Raw genomic sequence first — 16,678 nt, forward strand, 5'->3', positions numbered from 1 at the left:
GTCATTCCTCCACCTCAAGCCAGGAGGAATAATTTACAAGGATATCGGCCATGTTGCCAGCCTGCAAATCTTTTCATTAGTGGTTACTGGATGAGACTGATTTTTTTTTTTCCTCTTTAAATCAACGTCTAAAGGCCACTTCTAGAGCAAACTGAAAGTAAACTAACTGGATAAGCCAATTCTGCCCTGGACCCACTCTGCTGTTTTATTGCTAGAATCACCTTCCTCACAAGGGTTTATTGATCAGTGTCTACATAGACCCACACGGTATGAAGAAAAAAGCAAAGATCTAGAATCAAACAGACCTGAGGTTAAGTCATGGTTCTGCTATTTATCAGCTATGGCAGCGATTCCCTCTTATGAGAATCTAATGCCTGATGATCTGAGGTGGAGCTGAGGCAGTGATGTTAGTGCTGGGGAGCGGCTGCAAATACAGATGAAGCTTCTTGTTCCCTGCCACTCACCTACTGCTCTGTATGTCCTGATTCCTAATAGGCCATAGACTAGTACCAGTCCGCAGCCTGGGGACTGGGGACCCCTGAGCTAACCTTAAGCAGATTGCTTAACTTCACTGGGCCTTGTTTTGCTTATCTGTAAAATGAGGTTAAGAATACTGACTTTGTAAACTTGTAAGATTAAGAGGAATAATGGGCTAACAAAAGCATTTATAAATATTTACATATATGAGATAAATAATAGATGATAACAGACAGATGATAGATGATAGATAGATAGATGATAGATAGATAGATAGATAGATAGATAGATAGATAGGATCAATAGATAGATGATACATAGAAGCATATAATAAGCTTACTTTGTAACATGAGAAATTGAATGTTAAGAGTTTAGGAAAAGGAGGAGTAATGATATCCTCATAAATACCTCATAAATACCTATCCTTTCTCTGGATGAAGGACCTGAGACTCAGAGATATTAAATAACTCCTAATGGCACAAGGCTAATAATTGACTGGGTCTCACCATATATGGTGCACTTATATGGTCTCTGGCATGTTCTAGGCACTAGATGAGCATCTGCAAACAAATTAACAAAAGAAATGATAGAATGTGGTCTAAAAAACCAGCAGCGTAAACCAGGAATACACTTCTCTGGTTTCTTCAGGTAGTGTCATTCTTCTTGCATTTTATTGGGATCAATAGTCTTACATGGGTTTTAGTGACCCCAATGGGAATTGTCTCCATAGCTCTGTGAACTAATCTAACTTGTTGTCTACAATTTTCTCAAGTAAGAGGCTGGGACTCAAGAACATAGGAATTTTAAGTGCTCCAATCTAATGTTTATGACTATGCTTAAACAAGTAAGGTCAATTTCTCTTCTTGCTCTGGGAATATTACAGAAATAGAATTACACTTAGTGATATTCAACGTATCTTCAATATATCATCAGTTCTCATTTGTTTTATTACTAGGTCGAGTTCTATAAATATAGAAATCCATGATGGCATAAGTGGAAAGAGCACTAGACATAGCGTTAGGAAAAATGGGTTCGATTCTCAGATCCCATGAACTCTTGGCATGAATCTTAGCTCCTTTGCCTCTATTTGTTCATGTGTAAAATGAGAATAATAATACTTGCCCCTCTCCATTATAATAGTGAGGGTTAAATGGGATCATTATGGTAGTGACTGGCTTGATGGTTAACACATGAAAGTGTTTAATACGTATTTATCCATTTAATGGAATGTTCAGGTGGTATCAGGCATATGAAACATGCATAATAAGATTCTATCCTATCCATTTAGTTCAATTCTAGAATTATACCTGAGTCCCTAGAAGGCACTTAATAAATGCTTATTCACTCAATGGAATACTTGCCCAATGATGGGCATAGTAGTTGCTTAATTGAATGTTCATTCATTCAATGAAATCCAAGCACAGTGCATAGCATTTAGTCGCCACTCAGTAAATGTTGGTCGAATCCACATAGGGAAATTGGAACTTTATTTATTTAATAAGATTTTGCAATCCCATAAATATTGGATGTTGTTGCCAGTGCTTTATAAAGTGAATTAACTGTTGTTGAAATCTTCTCAGTTTGTGCTGGTTAACAAACCATTGCAAGCTATTTTCCAAACATACAGCATTTCATCAATGGGCCATAATAACACTGGTAATGCCAAACACCCCCCAGACCCCAAACAAGTGGCAGAGGAGTAAAATATATGAATTAATTTAGAAGTTAACAAAGGACCCATCTTCGAAGAGACAAATACTTCCTATGTTTGCCCAGAGATTAGCTTGATGGTTGTTCTCACAGATCATAGAGATGTTAGATCCCAAGGAAAAATTCCCAAGTGTAGTCAGAGGTAGTCAGGAATTAGAAATACATATATGCAAATGTATTCATATGTAAGAGTGTATCTATATAAAATCTTATTATAAAGGATTTGTCTTTGAAAGTTTTGTTTTATTTAAGTCCATTGCAGCAATAAAGCAATTGCCTTGGGGAAAAGGGGAGTGGCATTTAATAGTATAATTTCTCCTTTTAGGGGCTACTTTCTCTAGAATGAGAGTAAGCAGAGACTTTAAAGAAAGGAGGGAGAAGTAACCTTCCACAGGCTTTTGGTTTCCTCAGTTAACTGGAGATCCAGGAGGGAGACGCGAACTCTATGTGATTCCTTTGCAGAGTATGTGAGTAACATTGAAGTGCAGCTCTGAAGAATGTTCTTGAGTTATCTAGGCAGGAAAGGCAGAAGAACAACATTCTGCAAGGGAAAATGCATTTAAGGTATGGTAAGGAATTCGATATGGCCAGGCATCAGGCGTGTCGGGCCAAGGGGTTAGTAACAGCAAGTGAAGCCGCAGAGGCGGGCCAGGCCGGGACCTGTGAGGAACATTATGCCTGTATCTCTTTATTTATTTTATTTTTGCTTATGTCTTTTTTACAACACATCACCATCTGTCTTTAGACTTGATTGTTTATCATGGTTTTTCTCTCTCTACTTCCTTCTTCTAGTCTATAATACCTTGAGACCAGGATGTATGCATTTGTTACCTTTATTCATTTCTGTGAAGCTAGCTTAGCGCATTACCCATAATAAGTACAAAACAAGTTCCAGAGTAAATAAAAAGCAATGACACTCTTTCAGAAGTTAATACTTGTTGCCTACTATCTACTCTCCCTTTATATACAAAGTCAGTGTGCCAATAAGGAGTTAATTTTTTAACAAAAGAAGTCCCTCAAGGCATTTTAAACAGAAAAGCATTTAATCAGGCAATGAGGTGCTTATACAACCCTTGGAAAGCTAGAGGAACAATGCTGGAGGGGGGGGGGGTGGTTACTGGCTCAAGGGCACATTTCCAAAGCTAAGATTCAGAGGTCAGTGCGCTGCTGCTGCTGCTCATGACTTCAGCTGCCAATGCCTCTCCCATTCAGAAAGACCCCATCGCTTGCCATCAATCTGAGTCAGTCCCCAGACACGCGTGCATCTATGACCACACTTGCCAGCAGTAATGACAACAGGACTGTGGCTTCCAGCTCATGTCCAACTCCCAAGTCTCCTGGAATTTCATCTCATTGGTGGAACGTAATTTGCTTCCAGAACCCCGACTACCAAGGAGTTAGAGAAATGTAGTTTTTAGCCTTCCAGCCCCTCTAAGAAGGAGGTAGGAATGACTGCCTGGTGCTAATCAAAGATATCCAGTACGGCCAAGGACGATTTGAACTTTATTGCCTGCTTAATATGTGAAGTACATTCTCTTAAAACAAAACAAAATAAAAACACCTACTTCTAGCCTGGATAAAATTTCCTCAAAATAAAACAGTTATTTTCAGTAGCCTATTTTTTAACTAAAATGAGAAGCACTTGATTTTCCCTTCTTTTGCTTCATCTTTTTTTCTCTTCCTTTCTGTTCCCTTTCCTTTCTAAACAATTCAATATTAAATTCATTAGTTGGGACAAAGCAGGTCCAGCTGGGGGTGGGAAAGTCACAGCGGATAAGAGTAGAGTGTCAGAGCCTCAGTCTGCAGAGGAGCAGCCTGGCCTGAGATGTCAGCTCCTGAGCAGAATCAGGAGAAGGTCCTTACGGGGATACAGCCCAGCATGGGGTATCAGAGCCTGGGTAGGGAGAAAAGAGCACCCATATGGGGGAATGGATAAAAAGGGAAAGTTAAAGCCCTAGAAAGGTGAGGAGAACATCCATGTGGGAAGAAGGCCCAGCACAAGGTGTCATCCTGAGCTGGGGTGAGAAGACATCCACGTGCTAGCAGCAGAAGTGGAAGAGAAGTTCCACACAGGGGGGACTAACCGATTAGTAAATATGTTAGAGATCAAGGAAGACAGGGTATTCACTGTGGGGGAAGAAAGTCACAGTATGGAAAAGGAGGAAACTAGAATAAATCCTGTGCTGTTTGTTTGAAGTTAAAACCATGAGCAAATCATTATTTCCAATACATATGTAGATTAGTTCAGAAAGATGATAGACAGATAGATAATAGATAGATGATGATAGATATAGATAGATAAATAGACAGAGAGACAGACAGACAGATGATAGATGGGATGGATGGATGGATGGATAGATGATAGATAGATAGATAGATAGATAGATAGATAGATAGATAGATAGAAATGTGAATTGTGTGCATGTATGTTTGTCTGTGTTTCCTGGCTCTAGCCATACCAAGGACCTGGGAACAATTATATCTCAATAGTAATGAGCACAGCTAGCACCCAGATCTTGGCTTTCAAATAACATTCTTCACTGAAATAAACCAGGGAGGGTTACTTGAAGACATGGCTGATTCCAGTACTTAGGCGGGGAAAGTACAATATGAGCTTGGGACATCGTGTTGTGCCAGAAAGTAAGGAAGACTCAAAAAATGATAGCGACACGTCAAAAGGACACAGAAACCAAATTGAAAAGACCCCACCACCACCACCACCACCACAAGCCAACACTTTGAACCTCAAAATAAATGATGATAGCAAAGGATTATAACTCATTGAATAAAACAGGAAACCATGATTCCATACTGATAAACAACTTAAAAAGTGAACAGTTGATCAAGAACAGGGGATCAACAGAGCTTCAAAATATCTCCCCACAACATTACAAAGGGAAAAAAGAATGTAACTTTACAGTGAAGAAGCGTGGCAAATGCCACATAGGAAGTGATCATAATGAGTATCATCACTGATGGCGCTCCCTGGAACCCCACACAGCGTGCCGGGATGCGACAGAACAGCCTCGCTCCGGTGGTGTTCCTGCCTGAGAGGTACAACTGGGATAAGATCATGAGGAAACAGCAGACAAACTCAATCAAACGGAGGAACATTCTACAGAATAACTGGCCCGTAATCTTCAAAAGGGTCAAGGTCACGAACATAGTGAAAGACTGAGAGACTAACTGTTCCCTGCTAAAGGAGATTAAAGAGGCATGACAACTAAGAACAACGATTCTAAACTGGAATCTTTTCGAAGGACTAATAGGACATTATCAAGACAATTGGTGAAACTGGAATGGAGTCTGAGGATTAGATAATAGTATTGTATAGATGTCACTTTCCTGATTTGGATGGTCTATTGTAGTTATAGAGGAGAATATCCCTGTTTGCAGGAAATACCCACTTAAGTATTCAGGGGGTCATAAGACGTAAGATTAGCAACATATTTTCAAACAATTCAGAAGGAAACAGTTATCTGTATTGTACTTGCAACTCTACTGTACACTTGTGAATATATCAGAATAAAATTTATATTTTTGAAAATGATAAGTACCCAAATTCCAGGGGAACTCAAGTTCATGAAATTAATAGCCAAACCCTTGCCTGTCCTACACAGCTTCAAAAGAACTCCATTTAAACTATCCAAACAGATGAGAGTTTTTCCTTTTTTTTTTTTTTTACATTAGATCTAGGAAATGTAAAATGAAACTCTTGATGAGTTTTCAAGAACATGCAGTATTCCTGTTCTAGAGGCTGCAAGAGACATACTCAGCTCTAACTTTCAAGTGTCTATCATAATTTATGGGAAGAAAACTAAGTCAAGGGTAAGAAGACCCTGGGTTTGAAAGTCATTTTCACCACTTCCTAAATATGCTATGTTGGGCAACTGCTTACCCTCCCTAAGCCTTGGTTTCCTCAATTATAAAATGGAGATAATAATATTTACTTCACGGTATTGTTGGAAGAATTAAATACAATAATGGGTGTTAACCTGCCTACGTAACAATTGGCATAGGAGCACAAGGGTTTTTCTTTTGTTTTTAATTGCACAACAATTTAATCTTATATAATTCCTTTGGCTCTGACATAATTTCTGCTGTTTATAGCTGAACATGTTTGCCATTTACTCATTCACTAATATACTTACTGTTTGACAGACATCTATTGAGACTCTACTATCCTATGTCCCAAGTCAGAAAGAAAAAACTCCAAGTTACCTTTTTTTTTTTCCTACAGAGAGGAAGATGCAATGGAAAACAATGCTTTACATACAGCTGTGAATTATGAATTTAAATCAGTTTAATAATCCAACCAAAGGGTGTGTTTGCATTTCATTCCCCCTCTCTTATTGCATCTCTTGGATCCACCCACTTCTCCATCACATACATATTTATTTTCCAATGAGTTCTGAAAGAGTTCCAAGGGAGAGAGCAAGAGACGGGGAATGCAGCTGACGTCTGCCTCCCCCTGGGAATTATGTCACTCCTTGATTTAATTCCTCCTGACATTTTCCACATTGTACTTTTTGCTCTTCTTCAAAATACATCCTTCTCAGAAAACGAAGGCACTTATCGACTACCCAGGACAATCGTGGCAATGGTTGCAGCTGGTCATGTGTAGACTTAAAACAAAAACAAAAGCAAAAAACAGACAAACAAAATGTGGGGACCTGTCCCATGAGGTCTCCGGAGCACAAAAAGGTTGGTTCTGGAACATCCAAAGTCCCAGGGGTTTCTCTTCAAACCCTACTTAGGCGAGGTAGAGGGTTTATTTTCCATTTTTAGGCCACTGGCAATTTTGTTTGCTTAAGCTTAATTGTTCCCGGATATTGAGAGGGTACAGAAGGTATGTTTGGTTTTAATGACTCTTTTGGCCTTGATTTAACACCCTCTCAGAAAAAAATTACTAAGGCACTCACATGCAAATAGATAGGGTTTTTCGTTTTATGTTTTTGTTTTTTGGGTTTTTTTCCTGAAGAAATTCTCTGGGAGGTGAAATGCAGAAAACATCCAGCTGTGCAGCCCCTGCTGTTTCTGTGAGGTGATGGTTCTTGGTTACTAATGGGGACTTCACAAGCACAGGGGTGGCTAGGGCACTGGTCTCTGTTTGTCAGAGAAGAGCTAAAAGTAGCTGTGCCCCTAGCCAGCCCGGGGCAAGAATCGTCCACCCCCCTCCTCCCACCTCTGCCCCCTGCAATCCAACATCTGCCTCCTCCGTGTCTACGAAACTGCTCTAGACAAGTGGCACCGTGTTGGGGGCGCCCACCTCCCCGACTGCCCAAAGACAGAACAATTTTAACTGCCAGAACCGCGGCAGAACTTTCCAAAGTGTACGAAAGCAACTACGTCGGTTATGAAATAACTGTTGTGTGACAGCATCGAATCGTGCAGTCAAGGTCTCCTTGAGTAGAGGCGACTTCACCTTCCCATCCACCAGTGTTTGTTTAGTCCCTTCTGTGTGCAATATACAACCAGTGTCTACCCAGCCCGGGACCAAAAGGCCTTGCCTCGGTCCTCATTGCAGTACCTGGTGCAGGGGCCCTTCCCCTAAAATCCCTGTCCCTTCCACCCCTCCCCCCAAACCCTGAACCCCTTGCTTCTCTGGCCCCTCTTCTTGTTTTTTGTTTTTATTTTTGTTTTTCAGGCTCTTCCTTCTCAGCCCTCCCTTTAAAAGTTGGCATCACCCAGGCTTCAGGGAAGAAGAAAATTTCAGTCATAGTACGATCTCTGAGATAGTGTAAATAAATTTTGAAAAAGCATATTCAGCAATATAACTTAATATTTGATAAATGAAGGAGATAACTACTTTTTAAAAATACGAATCCTTGCAGGAAAAGCTCAGCAAAATCTCTTCAATTGTGAAGACATATCAATGATTCTTAGCTGCATCCACGACCCACAGAGTTCTATTTTCCTAACTTTTTTTGTGGGGGGGAGGGGGTAAGGGGGGAGGCATATGTTTATCATAAAAGTATATGTGCTGCATTTAGGGTTGAGAAACTGTTCTTAATAACCTCATCCACTCCCACGGCTCCCATTGTACACATACACCAACAACTCCCAACGCTCTGTCTCCATCACACACATCTCCATGGATCCTCTGACCCACATATGGACTATGAAATGTTTCCACCTGCAAGTCTCAAGCCTAACAGGTCTGAAGGTGAGCTCAGCATATTCCTCACACCTTGCTCCCTGTCCTTGCGAGTGGCACCAGGGTCCACCCCATCGCCCAGGCCAGGAACTAACTCTTCCCATGCAAGGGTCACCTCTAAAACACTTCATATGTCGATCTCCTCACCTTCACTGCAGACACCACCTCGGCGCAGGCCCTCCCTCCAGGATTTCTTATTACAGCCTGCCAACTGAGTACCTAGGTTTCAGAGTCTCCTTCCTGCCTATCTTCCACGATGTTGCAAAATGGCCCATCTAAAACACAGGTCTAAGCAGTCAATTCAGTCTTTTGCTTAAAATACTCTGGTGGCTCCTTTTCGATCACAGAATACGCTTGATTGTTCTCAGAACAACCATGGGAGGCTCATCACAGTAGAAGTCCATCTTACCTTCCCTGCTTCCTTTCCTGCCAATTCTCCTTCAAATTCTTTCTAACCACCTTATAGCCCCGCCCCTACACTCCTTCCCACCTGTATATTTTTATGAACACAGTTCCCTCTGTCTAAAATTCCTGCTCCCCAACTGGATACATAATGAACTTCTATACCTTTTGCAGAACTCAACTGAGTGTCACCTTCCACGAAGAGCCTTTTCCAAACTCCTCCAGGTAAAAATAATTGTCCCTTTCACTGTTTTCCTTATGGCTTCTTTAAGCCTTTACCAGTCTGTAAATTTAATTATTTGTTAATGTCTGTCTTCCCCTGAAAATCATGACCCCTTTGAGTATAGAAGCTGAAGCAGCATATACACCTGTGTTTCTGCAGGCTCTAACATAGAGCCTGGTACAAAGTAGGGAGTAAATGAATGAATAAATGATACTCAAGGTACCTGCTGACTTTTTCCAGCATTATTGTTCTCTCAAGTCCTCTGGGACATAATAGGGCTAGACAGATAGGTAAAGGATTGCAATATCTTTGCATAAGCTCTGTAATGATGCATAACAAATTACCCCAAATTTAGTAGCTTAAAAAGCAATCATCATTTATGATCTCCCTGTGACTAGGGAATTTGTTGGACGGGACACTTAACTTTTCCTCATGATGTCTGAGGCTTCAACTGGAAGACTCGGAGGCTGAGGACTGGAATTATCTGGAGCTTCATTTACTCCCATATTGACACTGACCGTCAGCCAGAGCAATTCCATGTGACTTCTCCATGTGGCCTGAAATTCCCCACAACAGAGTACATGGATTTCAAGGACCAATGTCCTAAGAGTGAGAAAAAAAACAGGTGGAAACCCTAAGGCCTTTTATGATCTGGCTTTGGGAGTCAGGCAGCACCATTCCTGACATACTATGTTGATCAAAGCAGCTACGAAGGTCCAACCAGGTCCAGAGGGAGAAAACACAGAGCCCCCTTTTTAAGAGAAGAGTATTAATATCACACTGTAATAAGAACATGTGAGATGGCATTTACATGAGTGTGGTCATATTTGGAAAATATCTGCCACGATCCTTAAGGAACATTCCCCTCTATTATTGTGTGGGCACTAGAGCACATTACACAAATAACCCAAAATGCTTCACCAACTCTGCCGTGCACATTTGTGTTCTGAACTGTAGACAGGAGCTTTCCATTCAATTAGCCAGAGCCCTGTAACCTCAGGGACATACAACGGTGCTAGGAGGACTGAAGGGAATTAGGTAGGATCCATTTATTAAATTCATTCACAGAAGACTGACTGTGCCAGGCTCTGCAGATGCATCAGATACAGCCTCTGCCTTCCAGAAGCGAATACACTAGAAACCACTTATCCCTACTACAACTACACTGTCATCCTTGAACCGAGTTAGGGCACTTCCACTTCCTTTCTCCCCTTGAGATGGAACCTTGGTTCCATATGCAAAATGGACTCTGAAGCTATGCCCAGACCTGCCTGAGCCCTGGGACCAATATAATTTAGATTTCCAAGCTGAGGTTCTCTGGTTCTCTACTGCACATGGAAGAATGAAATAACCACCATAAAAATAAAAGAGATAAAATATTACTAGTGATTAGAATGTGTAGATATTATGGGACTTAGTTTTCTTATGTAAGAAAACTACAACCCAGGGGCCAAATCTTGCCAGGAGCCTGTTTTTATAAATAAAGTTTAATTGAAACACATCCATGCCCATTGATTTAAGTATGGTCTATGGCTACTTTCGTGTGGCAAACTTGAGTTGTGGCAGCAGAGACTGTCTGGCCCCACAAAACCTAAAATATTTAATATCTGTCCTTTACAGAAAAAGTTTGCTGACCTTGCTTTACAGACTAGACTAAATCTGTTTCCTTGCTTGCATAACTCATAGCAGCTGCCATTTTTTGTGCATCACCTATATGCCAGGCTCTATGCTAGGAATCTTTACTTGTGTTACCTTTAAACTTTACATAGAGCCACCAGGGAAATATTACTGTCCCCATCTTGCAGATGAAGAAAAATAGGACTTAAAGAAGTAAAAGATTTGCACAAAGCCACAACTATTCAGTGGTAGAGTTCAAAGGAGGTCAGTATGATTCTAAAGGCCATGCTCTTGACACCATCAATAAAAGCATAGGGAATAAACCCTATGCTTTCTGGCTGTCTGGGTGACAAACAATTGCTATTGCAAATGAATCTAGGAGCTGTTGTAAATGATTATTAACCTAAGAAATCTGCACTCAACCAGAACCACCTTTCCCCAAACAACTGCTTGCAGTGGAGATGACTCATTGTCCAGCCGGGCAGGGAGCACAGAAATTGCCCTTCAAAGCTCTTGGAATGAATAAAGAAAGATGTGCCAGTGAACCCCAAGCTCACACTTCTCGCTGAGACAGGGGAACTGGAGCTACAGACAGGAATTGTGGAGATTCTACCACCTCCCTCACAGTTCCTCAACTTGGAAAGATTGCCTGGGCCCCCTGCAGGGTCAGAAAGAGCCCGGTTGTGACAGGTAGCTTTTATCTGGACAGCAGCCACTGTTGCAATGAAGCCCCCATTGGCACTTGCCAAATTCTGTGCATCTTCAGTTCAGCTGGGAGCTGGCCCCTTACTGTAAGTCTGTATTCCTCATCTCCAGAGGGTTCGTCTCCTCACGACGTGGGAGAGAGAGAGTGTTTGGGAACACAGGGCACCTGGTACCACAAGAAATCTTCCCAGATGTTCTCTGAAAACTCACCTATCACTACTTTATTGGAACTGGAACCCAAGTCTCAGCTTTGCTAATGAAAGCAAGGGTATTACCCACAGTACACCAAAGTGGTTTTTTTTTTTATTATTGTTATTTGCTTGTTATTTGATGCTCTTATTCATTACACACAATTTATCAAGCACCCAAGCACTCATTGTATGCCAGTTCTAAGCATTGAGGATAAGAAATACAAATAAAAGAGAGAAAATTCTCTGCCCTCAATAATAATTATTAAGTGCTCGATGATAATTATTGAATAATAATTATGATTATATGCCAGGTATTTTTCTAAAAACTGCATAGGTAGTAACACATTTAAAACTCACAGCAACACTATAAGGTAGGAACTAGCATTGTCTCATTTCACAAAGAAGAAACTGAGGCACAGGAATATTCTTTCATTCAACAAATACATTACAGACACACATGCATATACATACCTACAAGGATACTATACTAATATTCACAGTAACTGACATGTATACAGTTGGCACCCTAAAGTCTAAAAAAAAAATCTTTAATCATACACATTTACACACATTTCTGCTCATTGCACCATCCCTGCTAAGAAGGTCATTTTAATCAGGGCGCTGTCACAGAGAGGTTTAAGGGATTTGCACAAGGTCACACAGCTAGGTGTGGCCTAAGTATCAGTTCAATGCTTTTCAAGGAAGGACTAGATTAAGAGATCTTAGAGATACCTTTCAGCTTTAGAACCTGAGAAACAGATTCCAGTGTACCTCTCTTCCCCACTCTGCCCCATGTCCCCTCATTAGGAGTTTTCCCACCTCCCCAGGAGCCTTCCAGTGAATTAAATGTCACTCCACCAGAGTGGATTAAACTTAGAATCCCCACCACCAAGAGGTAAAGGGGCTGAGGACCAGCCACCTGGCTTCCGGGTCTCATGACTTTGCTTTAACCATCAGGGCAGAACTTTCTCACCCAGATCAACCCAGTGGGGGGCCAGGTGTTTCCATGGGAGGGTCACAAAGGCAAAGCCACCACCAAAGCATGTTTTCCTCTTCCCAAGAAAGGGCTCTGTCTGTCCAAGAGCCACAACAAGTGCAAGTTACCACCCATGGGGAGGAAGGAGGGCGGCCTTCGAGAGGGCTGAAAGCCATTTAGGAGTGAAGACCAGGTGAGAGCGGAGTTAGGGATAGGATATTGGCCCAAAAGAAGGCATCTGAAAAGCAGCAGGTCTGGCTTCTTGCGTATTTGCAAATGCATTCTGGAAGCTTCAGAATCAGTGAGGTCAGTTTTCCATGGGGGCCTGAGAATTCTCTCCCAATACCAGCTCTTCCAAGTGGTTTTGCCCCCCTGGGTTAGACAGTGGTAACCTGTTTTGGGCAAAAACAAACTCATTAATGCCAGACGAGCAGCTGAGGGGACCTTCCAAGAGTTGATTGTGGTGTCCCAGTGTAAGATTCAAAGTACCCACTGTGCAGCTTGGTTGTGAAGACCAAATCAGTTCAGCTTATGATCTCAATATGAGTTTGTTCAATCATTGATTTATTCAGCAAATATTTGATGAGTATGTACAAAGTGTCAAGCATCATCCTTGTTGCTGGGGATACAAAGGGAAATAAGACAAACTTGTTCACTCCTGGGGGACGGATGAGCAAATATATGATGAACCACAGCGTGATGTGACAAGTGCTGGGACTCACGGATGCGCAGGAAGAAGAAAAGTAAACTCTGATGGGGCCAGAAATGGGATAGTAAGACTGTCAGTACAGGCAAACACTTATTTGAGCTGTATGACCATCAGCAAGATACTTAACCTCTTTCTGCTTCAGTATCTTGTCTGTAAAATGGAAATAAAACCAATTCTTTCCTTGAAAGTTCGCTGTGAGGATTAAATGTTAATATATGTAAAGTACTTAGAGAGTAGCACCTGGCATGTCCTGAATGTCATTTGAGAGTTGTCATTATTAAATGTCTTCTATGCACTAAGTCCTGCTCTAAGTGCTTTATATAAATCAACAACCTACATAGAAAGGACTTTAGCAGACCCTATTTTATAGGTGCACAAGTAGACACAAGGAGATTAAGTGATGAGGTCACATGCTTATAAGTACTGGGATGGGAATTTGAACCTAGGCAGTCAGGATCCCAAGTCTGCGCTCTTGGTTTAATATAATTATGCCTTGGATCCCAGCATAGAATGGGGACAGGTGAGTGGGAAATCATTCCAGAAGATATAACATTGGGGCATTGATATTTGTAAGGAGGTGGTGGGGGGGGGGGGCATGGTTTAGAATAGTGAAGTACCTGTCACCTGACATAGGGTTCAAGGGCATTGGTTTGATAGTTAGAATCCCCACCCCACCATTTGCCAGCTGTATAACCTCCAATGGATTGCTGAGTACCTATGTCTCAGTTTTCCATTGTGTAAAATGGAAATTACTCTTCCAATCTTGAAGGGCTGTCATGCAGATGAAATGAACATGTGTGAAGCACTTAGGATGTTACCTGACACATAAGAAATATTGAATAAATGGAGGTTATTTCTTCCAAGCTTCACTCCTTGCATCCCTCTTACTTTCACCCCTTCTCCCTCCTGTCCCTGACTACAACTCCCCTCATTCTCTTTATGGAATATCGGTGGTTATTTTGTCTGGCTTCATTTACCTAGAAAACACTCTCTTAGTTTTCTTCATCCCCTCTGGGATCTCGTTCACCATTTCCCTTCCAAGTGCTTCTTCCTCTGTCCATCCTTAAACACTGGTGTTTCTGTGGGATCCACCATTGGTTATCTCCTCTCTTCCCTCTCTACACTCTCATGGGTAACCTGTGCCTCCATATGCTGATGACCCCTGAATCCGTATGTCCAGAGCAGATGACTCTCTTGAGCCCCCGACCTACCTTTCCATCTGTCACTTCCACCTGGATGTTCCGGTGCTACATGCCCAAATAGGAATCATGCTTTTCACCCCCAAACCTGCTCTTCCTCCTGGCCATCCCAACCTCGGCAACTGGCACCGCCACCCTCCCGGTTGCCCAAGCCAGAAACTGGGAGTCGTTCTAGAATCCTCTTGCCATTCCACCTCCACATCTAATTAGTCGCCAAGTCTAGTTGATTTCAATTCTTTTGGCACCTTCCACTTCTCTCTCCAGCTCCACTGGCCCTGTCTAGTTCAGCCCCTTGCCATGGCTTTTATTGTTCGGCTATGAGTTTCTAACATCAACAAAAACAAAAACAAAAAAACTCACTGGTCTTTGCCTTCCTTTAATCCACCCTCTACCTCAGAGTTTGACACATTTTTTTTCCGTAAAGGACCAGATAATAAATATTTTACACTTCGAGGCCATAGGATCTCTGTCACAACCAGATAACTCTGCCACTGTAGTGCAAAAGCAGTGACAGACAAGATACGAATGAATGGGTGTGGCCGCGTTCCAATAAAATTTCATTTAGAAAAACAGGAGCTGGTGGATTTGGCTCATGAGCCACAGTTTGCCAACCTTTGTTCTATGTTGTTGCCAAAGTGGTCTTTCTAACAAGACTAAAGGCCCCTGCCATTCCTCTGTTTAAAATCCTTCGTTGACCTCCCAACATGATGGGCTGTTTCAGACTACCTTAGGGGACACATATGCTGAGTCCATTTAACCCCTGAAACTTTGCCTTGTAAATTAGGACTATCCTGGTCCCATTCAGCACAGCAGCCCACAAGGAATAGTAGCCAAAAGATAAATAAATCTCAAAACACATGACACCAAGCTCCTACTAAATAGAGTTATGGAGATATGGTTACTAATTCAACAAAGATTAACTGTGCACCTGTTACATGCCACACAATGTTCTGGGTCTGAAAGATTTAGAAGCTGTGGCCTCTGCTCACAGGATGTTCACTGTGGGCAAGGCCCACTGAATGTGACATAACAAGTCTTACAGGGATACAGTCCAAATCTTTGTCATAATTGTACACAAACATTCACAGTCTCGTGCCTGCTTTTTTAGCCTAAATTCTCCTCACTTTTCCAGTGCTTCTTGAGCCTCAGCCATACAAAATCTCTCCCATTCCCTGACCTTTCATAAGTCTGTAAATTTGCCCATGTTTCTTCCTCTGCTGGAATTGCTTTCTCTACAACTTTCTCCAGCTGTCAAGTTCTCTCTTGCTCATCATGCATCACCCACGTCTGAGTTATGGTGAATGTACCTGACAACTAGCAAGTCCTTAATAAATCCGAATTAATAAATTAAAGGCACAACTCAATTGTCTACTCTTCTGTGAATCCTGCCCTGATTTTCTCAAGCAGAATTAGTCTCCCGCCTTCTCCCTAATCCCATAACCTTTGTCCCCATCTTCATCAAAACATGTAGTACACTGTACTAATATTATTGTTGTATGTGTCTCATGTCCCAACTATCAATTCCTTAAGAGTAAAGATAATGTCTTAGATACGTTTGTATATATCACTCACTACCCTAACACCTGTACCCCTTCCCTGGAATTATCACTGCTTCAATAACTGATCAATAAAGCAATTAATATAAAAATGAATGAATAATGGATATAAAATATCACACAAGTGTTATAAAGAGAGGACTCATTCCTACTAGGGAATCAGAAAAAGCTACAGAAAAAAAGATGGCATAAGAATTGATTCTTGAGAAATTATTAGGAGTGTGGAAGTCACTCTAAGAGAGAAATTATGTGGGTGAAGGTAAGGAGGAATGAAAGAATGTGACAGATTTTGGGGAATGATAACTGCATTAATCTGGCTAGAGTGAAAGAGGAGTGGACCCGTATAATGTTAGACAGCAAGGTAGGGTTGGAGTCACATGATAAAGGTCTCAATGGTCCCTCTGAGGAGTATAGATTTTATCATGGGACCAACGGAGAGCCACTGCAGGGAAATGACATGGTCAGATGTGTGGACAAATAGTGGGTGAGAGATTGGAAGCCAGGAGATGTTTCTAAGTCTGCTGCCCTTGTCCTTGTCCAGGCCAGCAGTCCCCAACCTTTTTGGCACCAGGGACTGGTGCTCCTATGAGAATCTAATGCCTGGTGATCTGAGGTGGAGCTGAGGCGGTGATGCTAGTGCTGGGGAGAGGCTGCAAATACAGATAAAGCTTCACTCACTCAACCGCTGCTCACCTCTTGCTGTATGTCCCAGTTCCTAACAGGCCATAGACCAGTACCAGTCCATGGCTGGGGGGC

Source organism: Rousettus aegyptiacus, unplaced genomic scaffold (assembly GCF_014176215.1).
Source record: "Rousettus aegyptiacus isolate mRouAeg1 unplaced genomic scaffold, mRouAeg1.p scaffold_m13_p_3, whole genome shotgun sequence".
Taxonomy (NCBI): Eukaryota; Metazoa; Chordata; class Mammalia; order Chiroptera; family Pteropodidae; genus Rousettus; species Rousettus aegyptiacus.